General features: G+C 32.5%; 1 non-coding gene across 1 annotated transcript; it reads right to left on the bottom strand.

Annotated features, from left to right (window-relative positions):
- Positions 1-2,959: 2,959 nt before the first annotated feature.
- LOC128289499 (small nucleolar RNA R71) lies at positions 2,960-3,065 on the bottom strand. Its single transcript, XR_008279147.1, has one exon. It is a non-coding gene; the product is annotated as a small nucleolar RNA R71 (small nucleolar RNA).
- Positions 3,066-17,678: the final 14,613 nt, after the last annotated feature.

Raw genomic sequence — 17,678 nt, 5'->3', positions numbered from 1 at the left:
AAACATTCATAGTCTATCATTAAACATCAAAATACTCATATATTCATCAATAGAAACATCTAAAATCTTTAACAATTTTGTAAAATAGTCCCTGAGCTAGCTAGACCCAGTTGCAATGATCTCAAAAACATAGAAATCATTAAAAACAGAACAAAAATGGGCTTACAATAAAGCTTGCATGTGGCCGAACCCTAAAATGGAAAAAAATGATTTCTTCTTCTTCAATATTCGGTTGAAGATGGTGACTAAAAGATGGTAATGTATTTTTATTTTATTTACTTATTCTTTATTTAACTATTTACAATTATTACCTTTAATTAATTCATCAAAATTCATTTATGCATGTCCATCTTTGTCCACTTACAATAGTTGTGGTCCAATTACAACAAAGTACCTCCACTATTTAATTTCATAACTATTAGATACTTTTCTCTAATAGAACTCCACTTTTACACTTTATGTGATTTAGTCCTTTTTATCAAATTGACCATCCAAATGTTAAAATTTCTTAATGAAAATTTTACACAATCATTTTATCATCTGTAAATCTTAAAATATTAATAAAAGAATTATTTTAACCTTAGATTTATAGTCCCGAAACCACTGTTTCGATTTGAAAAAAACAAGCTATTACACATACGATTCATTAAGGTCAACTTCAATTGGATGTTTTAAAATGCTCTGATAAGATTTTCAAGTGATTTTTATGCCCAAATCATATATATAAAAGTTCTCTCCAAAATAGTTTCTAAATCACTTGGTTTTGTGGCCTTTAGCCCAACATATGGTCATTTTCGTGAAGCGTGCAATTCCCTACGAGAAGTTTGAGATTAATCAATAAATATCACTAGGGTAACTTTTACTTGATTTTATGAGACCTTCTAACCACCTTTTGGGGAATGTTTTGTGCCAAAATCGTAGATCTTCAAGTTCTCTTCAAAATGGTTTTTGAATCACCTTATTTTGAAGTCTGTAGCTTAATATACAGCCAGTTCTGAAAATGAGTGCAATTCCTTATAGAAAGTTCGAGTTCAATCACAAAAAAACTTCTCTAACTTATTTAAGTGGATCATAAAATAACTAGGTACTCAATTGATAAATGCCAAAAGTAACATGTGTTAGCCTAATTCTTAATGCATTTTTGGATGATTTTTTGATTTACAATGGTGAATTTTATGCTCATAATCCTTTAAATTCATGTTTCCATACTTAGGAGAGCGTTTAGGAGCAAAAGGAGTGAAAAACAAGAAAAAATCATAAAATCAGAGCAAGTTTCAAAAGCCGCATGAGCTAATTCCACACGAGCTGGACACATGGCCATGTGAGCCACATGGGTTGCCACATGACCATGTGCCAAACCTTGTGGATTTCACGAACTGCACTTCAAAAACGTGAAAAAACACAATTTTTAGGTTTTTCAAGCGTTCGAACACCATTAAAGTCGACACGGAAGCAAATTTCTTTGAAGTTTATTATGAGTTTCTATATTTCTTGTGGTTATACTGTCTTTGAGATATTTTTTATTTGCGATTATGAACTAATATTCTAAATACCTAAGGGAGATGAACCTTATGATGAATTTTGTCTTTTGATTTATGTTTTACACAACAAATGCTTGGATCTTTTTCTCAATTTTGTGTTCTTAATTCTTGATTTAATATTTTTGAACTATTAATCCATGTTTGTGGTGCTTAAATCAGAGGAAGAATATACCATGTTCAAGAATAGATCGAGCATAATTGAGTGGAGTTGCATGCAATCCTAGAAATGGGATGACATAAACCTATCGAATTAGAGTCAAATCTAATAAGGGGATCTATAGATCAAGTTAATGCGACAATAAGGGTTTCAATTAGAAAAAAATTTTAATTAATCAACCTAAAGTTAGTTGCTCTTACTCTCGAAAGAGATATTAGCATAATTTAGGGATTTATACGGATCAAGATACCAAGTGAAGAAATTATATAATTCAGATTGATAACGACAGATGAAATCTAACTGGATTTCTTCCTGGGTATTATTTCGCTTCTTAGTTGTTAATTGTTTATTTTCCTAATTTGTTCTTTATTTAATCAATTTAATTAATTTTAGTTTTAATCAATCACTCCAATTTTTCAATTAAATAATAGAAAGACAGTACTTAGTAGTACTTTTAGTCTCCGTGGGAACAATATTTGTGCTCACCATACCTATACTATTAGTTAATAGGTGCACTTACCTTTTTCAAATTTTTAGTTAGTTTGCGACTACAGTCGTTTTTGGTGCCGTTGCCAATGACTAAAATATTATAAAAACTTTATTTCTATTAATTTACCCATTTTTTATTTTAATATTTTTTTGTTTTCAATTTAATTTTTATATCCTAATTTTTCATCTATTTGCTTCTGGCAGGTTCTTTTGGTTTAGGACTAGAGGAAATCCATCGGATCCATTACTTTTTTACAATGTGATTGAAAAGACTACTCGCAGAAATTGTAGAGAGGTTAAGGAAACAAGGAAAAATCAACAGAATTTGATAGGCGATCAAGAGGAAAAGGGTATTGTTGTGGAGATAGGTGATAATCAAAATAATTAGCTACCTCCTGCAACTCCTGCTCCTCGTACTATGTATGATTATGCTAAGCCCACTCTGATAGGGACTAAATCAAGTATTGTAAGACCTACCATTGCTGCAAACAATTTCGAGCTAAAGTCGAAGATAATTCAGATGGTACAACAATATGTACCATTTGATGATTTATAAGATGAAAATCCAAATACTCATTTGACTAACTTTCTAGAGATTTGTGATACATTCAAGATCAATGGTGTTTTTGATGATGCCATACACTTACAGTTGTTCTCATTTCTTTGAGGAGCAAGGCAAAAAAAGGTTGAATTCACTTCCATAAGGTTCTATCACGACTTGGGATCAAATGACTAAAAAGTTTCTGTTGAAGTACTTTCCACCAACCAAAATAGTTAAGAAACGACATCTTTTACTTTGTTCAATTTGATATGGAGACATTATATGATGCATGGGACAGATTTAAAGATCTTTTGAGAAGGTAACCTTATCATGAGTTACCTTTGTGGTTACAGGTTCTAGCCTTTTACAACGATTTGAATCCCTCAACTAGGTAATTAATTGATGCAACAGCTGGTGGAACATTGAATAATAAAACACCCGAGGAAGCTCAATAGTTTATTGAAGAAATAGTAGTGAATAACTATCAATGGTAAGTCATGAGAACAAAACTGATGAAAGTAACTGATGAAAGTAACTAGTGTTTTTAATATAGATGCAGTTGCTATGTTGGTAAGCTAAACGGAAGCATTAAATAAAAAATTTGATGGTTTGAATTTTTCTAAGCAGGTAAATCTAGTGATGCAATGCGATATGAATAGGCAGAGATAATTAATCTAAAATATTTACCCTTCAAGCCTAACATAGAGCATGAGCAAGTCTACTTTTTGGGTAATAATTCTAAACCTCAAAGTAACCCTTATAACAATACTTATAATGCAGGTTGGAGGAACCATCCAAATATCTCTTGGGGTTGTCAAGGAAATCAAATGTCACAACTCCCTCAGGGTTTTTGGCGGCTATTTCAGTAAGAGAAGAAGCTAGAACTTGAGGAGATGTTGGCTGTATTTATTTCGATGTCAAAAACTCGAATTCAAAACACTGAAAAATTAGTAAGCATCAATTTAAGGGCTCAAAAATCAAATTGGACAACTTTCCAAACTTATTTCAGAAAGACCACAATGGAGCTTACCTAGCAACATTAAAACTAACCCAAAGGAGCAAATCCACGCAATCACTGTTCGAAACGTGGAAGGGTTAGTTGTGCCTAAAAAGAATCTGAAGATACAAGCTATTAAGAAAAGTGATGAGATTGAGGAAAAAAAGAAGGAGCAAAAGTCACTAATTAGAGAATACAAACCACAAATCATATATCCGACAGCATGAAAGAGAGACAGCACAAAAAATAATATGGTAAATTTCTTGAACTTCTAAAAAAATTGCATATTAACTTACCTTTTGTTGAAACCCTTTCGTATATGCCACAATATGTGAAATTTTTAAAGAAGCTATTAAAAAAGAAAAGGAAGTTAGGCGACTTGTCGACTGTAGAACTCAATGCAGTTTGCTTTGCCATTCTCCAAAACAAACTACCCAACAAACTTAAAGATCCAGGGAGTTTTACTATTCCTTGTCTTATTGGTAGTTTAAATGTTTAAAAAGCTTTGACTGATTTGGGGGCTAGTATAAATGTCATGCCTTATAAGTTCAAACAACTTAGTCTTGGTGAACTCAAACCCACTAGGATGAGTATTCATTTAGCGGATAGATCAATTAGATATCCTAGGGGTATTATTGAGGATGTATTTGTGAAAGTCGATAAATTTATATTCCCTATTAATTTTATTGTACTGAACATGGATGAGGATATTGAGGTACCTATGATCTTAGGTTGACCCTTTTTAGCAATTGCTAGAACTATTATTCATGTAGGTACCTGCGAACTTGTGCTTCGTGTAGGTGATAAATAGATTTCTCTTCAAGCATATGATTTTTTGATGGTCCCTAGTGAGCGAAATGATACTAATTGTTCTATTAATGTTAGTAATCATGTTACTCAATGTTCTTTGTATGAAACCCCTCATGAAAACGTGATGGCGTCATATTTTATTCAAAGTGAGAGAACTCGAAGGACAAGTGAAGAGCGAATGGTGCAACCCGATGAACTAGATGAATGACAAATGAAGGTCGACAAGAAACCAAGAAGGCAAAAAAAAGAAACAAATTATCGCTATGATGTGCATGTGAAAATGATGAACCAATTCAAAATTGGGGACAAAGTACTGTTAGACAAATCAGATCCATGAATTTTTCCTTCAGAATTTAAGTCAAAAAGGTGTAACCCATTTATGGTAAAAACCATTTTTTTCATACGATACAACTGAGGTAACACATTCTGAATTCAGCATGTTCATGGTAAATAGTACTCGTCTCAAACCCTATTTTGGTGGTAAAACTGATATCGAGAAAGAGGAGCTTCCACTCCAAGATCCGCCTTAGCCATGAGCTTACATAAGGAAGTCGAGCTTAGACTCTAAACAAACGCTTCTCGGGTGGCAACCCGAGTGTTTTTATGTTCTTTATTTATTTTACTTTCTTGAAAAAAAAACTTTCATTCATTATCATTTTTTTTAAAAATTTGAAGAAAAAAATTCAAAAAAACTACATTCTTTTTTATTTTTACTACTAAACATTTTTTTAAAAAAATAAAAATTTCATTCATTCATTATCACTTGTTTTTTAAAAAAAATTGGAAAAAAAATTAGGGTCACATGGCTTAGGGTAACACGGCCTGGGGTGAGTAACATAGTCATGTGAGGCATATGGCTTGAAAACATGGGCGTGTCTCAGGCCATGTGAATATTAGAGCTAATTTTGTCAATTTTAATTTGCCCCACACAGGCATAGAAAGTTACATAAGTTAGGGACTTGATTGTTTGAGACGCAGGCCTATCACACGGGTACGTGTGAGACCGTATGTCCCACATGGTCTTGTATACGGGCGTGAGAGAAGTGAAGGGTGATCAGACACGGCCTAGTCATGGTCGTGTGTGACATACGGCCTGGTCGTGTGGCCCAACACGGGCCAATTACACAATTGTGTCCTTTATTAAATCTAAGGTTTAAAAAAACCATTCTTATTACCCATTCAGTCACCAATCCTCACATCCCCAAAATCCTAGTCGCCTTTGCGCTAGTCTAGCCATCTTCACCCATTTCTCTCCACCCTCGACAGCCTCTCTCGTTGTTGATCTCCTTCTTTATTTCCCCTCGCCACCAGTCTCCCATTTTTTCCTTTCATCTTCTCTTGTACTTTCTCACCTTTTCTGTCTATCCGTCACCGGCCCGACCACAATTAGGCCCCCCATAGCCTTACTGAATTTTCCTCTCATCCTTTCCTATTTAACTCGCACCACCGTTTCCCCCCATTTTCCCCACCGCATGCAAATCTTTCCCCCTAGGAGTATCTTCCCCCGATCTCCTTTTTTTCCCCACCTCTATTCGACAATCGTTAGTCTCCCACCATCACGCAAGGTGAGTGGGTCGATATATAGGCTAGGACGCCCATCAGACTGTGGGCTTATTCACACTGGTTCATTCTCTTTTTGCTGAAACTCCATGGGAACATTCTTTACAATCGTGGAGTCGATATATATTGTGCTCTCTTTGGAGTTTTGCTCTACTTTTTTCTGCAGACAATGCTACCGTCATGAGATGATCCACGAGCTATATCATTCCATCTTGGGGGTATCGCTCGGCACTTTAGTATTGCAGGTTTTGGTGTCGCTCTTGGCCTATACTGTGATGATTTCTTAGTAGCAATTGAGCTCTCCTCCCTCCCACGACATATCCATTATGTAGCCTTTCTCTGTTGGTTGGAGATCACTGAGGTTGTCGTTCCATATAACCCAAGCCAATCCAAGGCTCGATGCCATCCTCCAACCGTGCAATACATTCACGCTATTCTAGCTCATACTTTAGCTGGCCAGGAGGAGAGTACGAGTGTCGTAGGCACTTTAGATGCATATTTCTTATGGATCATGCATAGGCAGCATCCGATTAATCTAGCCCATTTTGTAGCCTGGTATTGCCTTAATCAGAATGAGCGATCACGGAATGGACCTCTCTGTATGGGTACATATATCACATGGTTGGTTCATCACTTCGGTTTCCTCGATACCCTTAAACAGATTGGTACTTTTATTTTGGTTAGGGATATGACACTATAGGGTTTAAACATTATGAGACACATGAGGATGGTTGCTCGTCGGCCTAGGTCTTTCGATGATCAGTATGTGTCGCTACGACCGACTCAACAGCAAGAAGATGATGAGCATCTCAACGATGATCCCCCACGACCACCATGAACGATTCCCACTCCTCCTCCAAGCCACTCTATTGTTGCACCTACACATTCGATCACACTCGATGATATTTATCGTACTCAGCAATAGCAGTCACCACGGCTGGATACCATTGAGGCATATTTGCAACAGATCTGCCAACATTTCCATATCTCTCCACCCGATCATACGCCTCACGATCCCGACATCTCGCATGATGCCGATCCATGACCTGATTTATTTTTTTGCTTTATTTATTTTATTTTTTGTTGTACTTTTATTTTTATTTGTGAGACTTCTTTATTTTATTTTTATTTTGAACTATGCTATTATTTTTATTATTTTGATGGCTGTTTTTATTCGAGTTTGTAATCTCTTTCTCTTCATTTTTATTTGTGTTTATCTTCTTATTAGTTTGCTCAAAAACATGCACTACATTTAGATTTTCCTACAATGTCGGTTTTTACTATTCTGGCGATTTTATCCAAATTCAGGGCAGTTTCAATTCTTTACCTCTCTTTTCATATTGTGCTTATTATGTGCTTTTATTTGTTTGTACATTGAGGACAGTGTACATCTTAAGTGTGGGGAGATTGTTTATATACTTATACGATAAAATCCATGAATTGTTGTTTGTTTTAAGTAATTTTCTCATAGTTATTATTAAAGTTAATTTTTTAAATTTAGAGTTTTATTGATTTCCTTTTGGAATAATTTGTGGATGTTTATGTATTGGTTGATTTATATGTTAAGACACGAGAGAGTCAAGCATGATAAGTTGTTTTCAAAAATTATTATTTTATGTTGTCTTCTTAAATTGAATTATTATCTTCAAAATTTGAAATTGCAAGTTTGACGTCAAAGCCATAATTTTTTGTGAGCTTTTGAGCCTATAGAGCATATATTTTATTTCATGTTTATTTTATTTCTAGTTGAGAGTATGTTGACTTGATTTGTTATTCTAGAACTTACTTCGATTAAGCACAGAGAGACCACATTATTGATTTGATATATTGAGAAGATAAAGGCAGTTAGGATTTAACTCATTTAACCTATAAAAAGCTTACTTATTGAGTTAGTCCTTAGTAAACCCCTTTCATCCTAACACATTTTTTTTTCTAACCCGTTAATGTTAACCCATAACCCATATGTATGTTGTAAAATTATTCTTGTTATTGACTCCCTTTTTTTTATCGAGATTTGATTTAATTAGTTGCCTAACTATGTTTCATTTTTTTAATTGTTGAATTTTATTTTTGTTCCTCAAAAAAAAAGGAAAAAAATGAAAAAGAAAAAATAAATTATTGAGCTTGAATAGTTAGTTTGTAATTTCTCTTAATTCAACAATTGATTCTTTTTCTAGTTTGGTAACTTATTAATTCAATCTCGATTATAACTAACTTTTTTGGCTTTACTCATACCCTTAACCTAAGCCCCATTACAACCTTTTAAAGACCTCTTGATTAGTGTGTCATCTCATTTTCTAGTGGTGTAGATTTGATTTTCAAACAAGCATATGGTAATGACATTTCTCATTTGATTGTTGAGTCCATATTTCATGAACATTAAACACTTTGAGTGCTTTGAGTGATTTTTAATGAGGATGTCAATTCTTGTTGATTTTGAATTTAAGGTAATTATTTAGATAAGAGGAGACTTATATTATTGTGCTTTAAAAATTTCAGCTTCAATTGCTTGAATCTTTAGTGTCCTTTTTTATTGAGTTTCCAATGCATGATTATTTTCGAATCACCTTCGAACATTATTGATGAAAATGATAAATTGAGAAAGTTAACTTGAATGTAGGTTGAGAATTTTGCTTGATGACAAGCAAACGCTTAAATTTAGGGATATTTGATAAATATCAAAACATGTTTTAGCCTCATTCTTAATGCGTTTTGAGATGATTATTCAATTTAAAATGGTGTATTAAATTCATGTTTCTATACTTAGGAGAACATTTGAGAGCAAAATAAGCAAAAAAACGAGTGAAAATCAAAAAATCGGAGTAAGTTTTCAGAGCCACACGGCTAGACATACGACTATGTGAGCCATACGGCCATGTGGCAGACAGTGTGGATTTCACGAACTGTACTCCAGAAATGTGGACAAACACAATTTATAGTTTTTTCGAGCATTCTAAGAGCCAGATATACCAAATATAAGAATAATGGAGTAAGCTGTTAGAGAATATTGAAAAAATAACTCGAAAAATACCATTGAAGTCGACTCAGAAACAAATTTCCATCAAGATTGAAGATCTCCTTTTGATTTCTTTGAAATTTATTATGATTTTCTTTATTTCTTGTGGTTATATTATCTTTGAGATATTTTTATTTGCGATTATGAACTAATATTCTAAATACCTAGGGAAGATGAACCTTATGATGAATTTTGTCTTTTTCTTTATGTTTTACACAATAAATACTTGGATGTTGTTCTCAATTATGTGTGCTTAATTCTTGATTTAATATTTTCCAACCATTAATCCATTGTTATTATGCTTAAATCAGAGGAGAAATACACCCTATTTTAAAGTAGATCTAACATAATTGAGTGGAGTTGCATGCAATCTTAGGAATAAGATGACATAAATCTACAGGATTAGAGTCAAATCTAATAGAGGAATCCACAAATCTAGTTAATGCGACAGTAGAGATTTTAATTATAAAGAAATCTCAATTAATCAACCTAGAGTTAGTTGCTCTTACTCTCGAAAAAGATATTAGCATAATTTAGGGATTTCTACGGATCAATATACTAAGTGAAAAAATTGTCTAATTCAGATTGATAACGACAGACGAAATTTAGGTGGATTCCTTCCGGGTATTATTTTGCTTCTTGGCTGTTAATCATTTGTTTTCTTGATATAATACCCTAAAAATTTTTACCGCAAGATATTATCCTTAATACAGTAAAAAAAGGGAAATAAAGTCACAAGAAGAGGAAAATTGAGTTATGTCATTGGAAAGTATATTATGACATATTGATTCAAGAAATAACTCAATTGTAAAAGTAAAAAAAGTTTTGTGGCCAAAGAGTAAATACTCAAAATTTGAGAAATTAAATTATAAATATAAAAAGGTTGAAAGAATAATAGTGAAAATATTTTAAGGGTGGAATGATCTAGAAACCAAAGAATATTGATGAATAAGGACCAAATTGAATAGGTGAAGAATTATGAGGGACTAAATTGCAATTTTACCAAATTAAATGAAGACTCAAGAATGGAATTTTAAAAGATCACAAAGGGTAAAATGGTCAATTGGAAGAGAGAGAAATTTAAAAAGTAATGATGACGTTGGTGATATTTTATAGTTATTTAATTAGATAATTATTATTTATTTAATATTTTAATAAGATATTTTATTATTTTATTATTTTATTTAGTCTATATATATATATATGTGTGTGTGTGGAAAAAATATATATACACCATTCATCTTTCTCCATGCATTTCACGTGAGAAGAAAAGAGAAGAAAGAAAGTTTTACTTTCTTTACAATTCAGTCCTTCCACCAAAAATTCACTCTTTTCACCTAAAAATCAAAAGAATTTTCATAGCTACTAAGAGAGAAAAATGTTAAGGAGACTAAGTAGAGTTGGAATATCAAGTTGGATTCAAGAAATAGAAGCTGGAGAAGAGAGAAAAATCAAGTTAAAGATTAAAATCAATGGGACAAGGTAAGAATTTTAAGATTTCAATATATTTTAAGTAGAGTTTCTCATGTAAGGTAATACCAAAAGCATGAAAATGATGTTAAAGTAGAGTTTTCTTATATAAGGATCCATGTTCTTGATATATTAATGAAGGGAAATGAGAGAAAATAATGGGAAATATGGTAGGGAATGGAAATAAGAGTGTTATAAACTTGGTAATCAATATGTTGCACTAAAGTAGTTTTGGACAATAGCAATAGGCTAACTTTGAAAAATCACCAAAAATGGTAGAAATTAAATTAGAAGCTGAGTGAGATATGGAATTAAAACTTATTGAGTCTATTTTTATATAAAAGAAATAGAGAAAGTAAAGAAATTTTGTATTTTGAGATATTTATATTTTTGTGAGACTGGTCCAGAATGATTTCGAAATCCTCTGTTCTGACTTAGAAAAATCATTAAAAATTATATAAAAATAATTTTGGAACATAATTTATATGGTTAGATTCCTTGATGAGTCTATTTTATAAGTAACAAATGATGACATCATTTGAATTCTGTTTAAAGAGATAATTAAACTTTAGTGAAGAGTGGTTAGAACTGTCAAATAGCAAAATAGAGGAGACTTTAATGAATAAACTGTACTAATTGGCTAAACCAAAAATTCTGAAAATTTTATAGTAAGAAGACATGTGAGTCTAGTTTCAGATAAAATTAAAGGATCTTAATTTGGAGTTCTGTAGCTCAAGATATAAATAATTTAGTGACTATGACTCAAATGGACAACTTTGAATATACATATAAGTAAATAGTGAAATTATAGATAATGTTACTTATAAGCATATTATATAAATTAAGGATGTGGAATAGAGAGGAGGAGAAAATATGTATGAATATTCAACTAGTATAGCTAATTTGCATGTTTTAGGCTCGAGACTAAATTAAATAAAAGTAAAATTTTATGGATAATTTTGTAAAAATGTTAGAAATGACAAATTTGCATGAAGTAAATTATTTTATTATTTAAAATTGCAAAATTGAATAAAATTATTAATTTAGTTCAAGAACGGAAAAACATGTTTTAAGGATTAAATTGAAAAGTGTTGAAATTATAAAAATTCGATATTTTATAGAATACATAGATTGTTATCAATTTGTATGAGAATAACGATTGGAAATAAGAATTAAATTGCAAGAATTTTATTTTAAATGCATCAAATATCGATATAATGAATTACCTTATTTATGTTTATGAAAAATGGCTAAAGAATGATATTTATCATGATATGTTGATACAAGAAAATTAAGTATACTGAGAAGAGTAATAAATTCAAGTAAAACATTTCGAGAAAAATAAGTATGTTTAAGGGACAATATGATTTATTTTAATTGGTTCCAAATATGAACGTTAGATGAAATAAAATATCTAATAAATAAATTGGTAACTCTGGTAATGCTCCGTAACTCTATTCCGGTGACGGATTCGGGTTAGGGGCGTTACACCTGATTTGTCCTTTGTCGTATTCTTTAATTAATCAATTTAGTGAATTTTAGTTTTAATCAATTACTCCAATTTGTTGGTTAAATAATAGAAAGACAGTAATTACTAGTACTTTTAATCTCCGTGGGAATTATATTTGTGCTCACCTTAACTATACTATTAATTGATAGGTGCATTTGCCTTTGTTGAATTTTTAGTTAGTTTATAACTGCAATCATAAATTATCGATGTTATATTGTTCTTAATTATCTAATTTGATTTTAGATGCATAAAAATTTTTAAAATTTCGCGACCCAACCCCATCATGTTTTTTCCAACAGTTTGGACCTCGTGAGCTCATACTATTAAGATGACACTTTGGCATGGACAAAATAACTACCATGCATTCATCACTTATAATCATTGCACTAACATGAAATCTCATACCTTAGTAGGTTATTCGGTTTCTAAGGAGTATGAAGTGAATAAGGAGACAACATATGACAACTGTGGAATCACTAGAGATGCCTTATTTTAAAGCCCATGAAGATTGAAATAGGGCAACTCCCTCTTTTAGCCCGTACTTTCAGTTATCTTCCTTCTTCCTCCTAAACTCTAATTCCTTTGTAGAACACAAATTTCAATTATCTTCACCTACCTACGGCTCATTACCTACTGGGTAAACTGTCATTAACCAATATCATCCCAACCTTGTATCAACAATTTCCTTTACTAAATGGTGCAACACGAAAAGATAGTAACAACATATGAAAATTTTATAATGACTAAGGTGAATTGGAGATCTTATAATTTAGGGTTACTATGTAGTTTGCTCCTTAAACTTGTTCAAAATTAATTAGTTGGTACATAAACTTTTTTTAAACTAGTTGGTACGCGAAGTTGTATTCTGTCAACACTTCAGTACCTTTGAACTAACACGCTAATTCATACCTACATGGAACTAACAACCAATTACAAGGCAAAATGTGACAGACATAAATCAAAATAAAAATATTTAAATATACAAGAAGTACATAAAAGTATAACTTTTTTTTCACATCAAGAATGAATCCAAACAAATTGGTGTCCAAATTCATCTAAATACGAACAAGTTTTCTAAATTCATTCAAGATGTATTTTTATTATTTTTATATGTTTTTAATATTTTTACTTAGATAACGATTCTCTAGATTCAAATAAAATGAAGAAATCATTTGTTAAGGTTCATTCAAATATGTTTTTTTAGTATTTTTTATAGAATTTCATATTTATGTTATTATTTTTGAAAAATATATAAAATATAAAAATAAAATTAATAAAAATATATACAACTAAAATATATAAAATATATAATATTTTGAAAAACATATAAAAATAATATATATACAAAAAAATTATAAATATAAAATTATTAAAATATACATCTAGAATAAATCGAACAAATGAATTAAGACAAATGTCTAAGTTCATTCTTAATGTGAAATTTTTTATTAATCTATATTTATATTTTTAAATTTTATATATTTTCAATTTCAAAATAATAATATAAGTAACTTGATATTTAGAAAAATTAGAATTTATAAAATTACTAAAAATACATCGAAATGAATATAAACAAATGTTGCCTAGACTCAAATGAACATAGACAATCATCTTTCCATGTTCATTCTTGATGTGAAATAATATATATTTTAATTAATTTATATATTTTAAAGATGTTTTATTTTTTATTTTTTTATATCTATCACATGTCAAAATGATAGACTTTCATGTATCATCGTTTGATTGGTAATCAATATCTCATCGGCACAAACTAACATTATCAATGCAAAAGTACCAAATTGTATGAAGAAGTACATGTTTAGAAACCAAGTAGATCCAAAAACAATTTAGATGTGAACTAGATGTTTTTGGGCAAGTTTAAGAAACAAATTAAATATTAATCCTGTAATTTATTGAGAGTATTTAAGTAAATAATAACATTAATTAGAAAATATTTATGCTAATTATCTATAATTTAACATCCAATAAAGGTAAAATTTATTTAGACTATTTATTTGGTCAATTCTATTCGCTATTTGTTTCTTTTTGTTTTAAACAAAAAGGAAAACATTAAAAGAAAATTTGCCTTACTACCCTCGAGCATCAAGTTCCAGCATCTAGAGAATTGCTGGAATAGATTCCTGAGAAAGATAGAAACCAAACCTGCACCGTAAAGCCTGTTTAGCTAGAAATTCCGCCACTCTATTGATCTCTCTTGGGATATGATTAATGGAAATGCTCCAATGCCTCTTGCACCTATTCTGTATATCCTTAACCAATGCAAGTGAAGGAAGAAAGTATATACTAGATTTGATCAAATCCATAACTTCCTTGCAATCCGTTTCAAGTATCACCTCTTTGTAACCATGACCCAAGCAAGTGATAATCCATCAAAGATACCCCAAAATTCATATTGCAATGCAATATTGACCCCAATATTGACGCTTATATTTTGAGAAACCATTATTTCGATTGAGTTCTAGCCCCATCAGTATTAATTTTGACAGCCTACAAGGAGGCTTAGACCATTCAATTATAGAGTCGGTCAACCTGTTGGAGCCAACAATGTTGTTGGTCGAATTAAAATAACCCTTATCCATGCACAAACTCCTTAACACTTCCCTCGAATTTAAACATTTGCCCTGAAAAATATAGCAATTCATTTGCTTCCATATTGAAACAAACGGTAGCAAAACATGTCCCCCCAATCCATCTCCCTTCTCAAGATGTTCTAGCAGATCCCAGTTCCTCCTAAAAGCCAAGGCTCTAATCCATAACATAGAACTTGTTCCTCACTTCAATTAGAACAAGTAGATTCCAAACTTATTTAGCGCCAAAGCAATCTCTCAAGGCATTAAGAGGTGTTGCGGGAAAACACTTACATACTGGGCAAAGATTTGAATCCGGAATGCCCTTCTTCAATCACTCATTATTCATCAATAAATGCTCCTTAACGTAGGCCAAAGAAATTGTCTAGCTCTCTAAGGGCCTTAAACTTTCCAAATCACCTTCCATTTCCCATATTTTGGCTCCCAATTGGCACCAACAAGTTTACAATGTGTTGAACCCACTATGCACATTCCATTCGATGTATCTTATCAAATGCAAAGGTCCAAACATGCAGCCATTGAGGGTGGCATTACCAAGGAAATTTTAACCAAATAAAACTCCGTATGGCCACATTAAAAGTAATTTCCTTTAACTCCTCAATTGAAACCTCACCTGTAAGTAAAGTGCAAACACTATCATCTAAACAAGGAAAACGGCCTCGGATAGGAAAACCCCCTTGAACAGCACCCTCAACAGAAGGAAATGCTTAAAAAATGAAGTTACATGCTCCTTTATTACACCCCCATCATAGCACCAATCCCCATAAACTTTCAAAGAACTAATATAATTCTGAACCCTCTTAGACATCGTACGCCTATAGAAGTACCCAGTATTGTGATTGCCATGAATAAGCCACTCACATCTTTGTTTTTAGCACCACAATAGCGCTTTGTGGTCTAAATATCTTCTAACTCTAACAATAACCTCTTCTCTAATGTTAGAAGTTTAGTAAAGCACTGCCTCTTAATTGCCCATTGAACTCCTTTTATTCTCCCCAAGACCAGGTTTCCTCCTTGCAAAAATGTCACAAAAGGTATCCTTGTTCCATAACATAACCTTTTCAGTGAAATGAGAAACCGTATCCAAAAGAGAACTGGACATCTATCATTCATTCTTAACCAAGCTGTTAAACGTAGAATGAGAAAGCCACCCAATATGAAATCTAAACAGATGCTCAACTCTCTAATTAGCTTGAATGTTCGTTTCAGCTAAAGATGAGACGATGATCTGATTTCATTTTCAACAAATGGAAAACGATGGTATCATAATACAAATGACAACAAAATCATTACATATTGCCTGATCCAGCCTCTCAAAGGTGTGAACTCAACGTCAAGTGAGGTTTAGACCTTTAAAACCCAAATCCTATAGCCTATTATAGAACATAAAATCTTGAAATGAGGACAGCCTTGACTAGACCTTTGAGCCCATCTTGGCTTCTCATCACTACTAAGAATTACATAAAGTCACCAACTAAAAGCCATGGTTCCTACATATTCTCAATAATCAAATTAAGACATTCCCATAGCCATTTTCCTTATCAAGAATTGACACTCCCATCAACAACAGTTATAAAACAATAACCTCTCCTATTAGGTGGAGAAACTTTCATATGGATGAATTAAAGTGATTATAGGCTAACATCAGACCATAAGACATAAAGACCACCTGAGAAACCTTGCGCTTCAACACAATGAGAATACGACATACCAATTTTCTCTATAATGGAGTTAGCCTTAGACCACTAACTTTTTTTTTTTTCAACCAGAACTACAATGACCAACTTATGTTCGCTAAGGTATTCCTTAAGAAAATTAACAAACCGAGAATGACCACACCCTTGCACATTCCAAAAAAGAAATTTAGGATTCACAATAAAAGAATAAGAAAGGATAAACCTGACATTATGCCTTGACACCACTAGAAACACCAATGCCCTCATGGCTCTCATCTTCTTCAATACCTTCCATGGCTTCATTAACTTCATTAAAATCCTAATCAATTTGTTCCACCCTATAGAATCGTTAATTGGCACTTCATCGTGCCGCCCCGTCCAACTCTGATTCCAGCACTAGGTGAAATCTTCTTTGGATCTTTGTCTGGCAATCGCGATGAAGAAGCTTTAGAGTACTGCTTAGGCTCTTCTTCACCATCCTTGGTTGCATTCTGGTTCTCGAGAATCTCAATGTTTCGGTCCTGATTCTCTATTTCCTCCATCGATACTAGTCAAGCTAGGTTCATTTATAGAAATAATCACACTTGGGTTGAATTTATTGTGATTATTTTTTGGTAAAGTAGTAGCAATATGGGCTTGGGTTTTCTGCTACCCTTGTTCCTTGTCATGGGCTTGTAAGCACCTGCAGCTTGTCCCAAATAGAAGACCTCGGCTCCACTAATCATGGGATCATTCCCCCCTGTATTAGTAGCTGACACATTCTCCTCAAAATCTGCAAAATATCAACCGAGATTTTTCCTTATTCAACCCTTAATTTTTGTCCCTTAGAATATTCTCTTTCCTTGTTTGCTTCCTTGGCTGATGCTGGACAACCATCCAATCACTGAATTGCTCCTTCTCAACAGACGAGTACATTTAAGGGTTCTCCGGCTGCACATTCGACAATTCTTCATCCTGTACTTCCTTCATAATATTCAACGGACAACCCTCACTCAGATGACCATACCTACAACAGCCGAAAGAAATTGTCGCAAGTCACTCATACTCAACCCTTTGGAGCTGACCATCTATCCAAATATTAGACACAAGTGGCTTGTGGCTTACTAAGATCTACATTAACCGCCATTCGAGAAAGTCCTCGTGAACTGCTATTTGTATTATAGTTGATCCTTATCACCCTTCCAATAGTTCTACATTTGGCTTTTAAGATCCTCTTCTTATACATGGTTCCAGATTAACTAGAAAGCCGTATCCAAGCCACTACATTTAACGGATATGGTTGAAGCGTGCTGAGTTTCGGAG

The sequence above is a fragment of the Gossypium arboreum genome, chromosome 2 (genome assembly GCF_025698485.1).
Source record: "Gossypium arboreum isolate Shixiya-1 chromosome 2, ASM2569848v2, whole genome shotgun sequence".
NCBI lineage: Eukaryota > Viridiplantae > Streptophyta > Magnoliopsida > Malvales > Malvaceae > Gossypium > Gossypium arboreum.
Note: the sequence above shows the minus strand (reverse complement) of the source record. Positions and strands in the feature narration are given on the sequence as shown.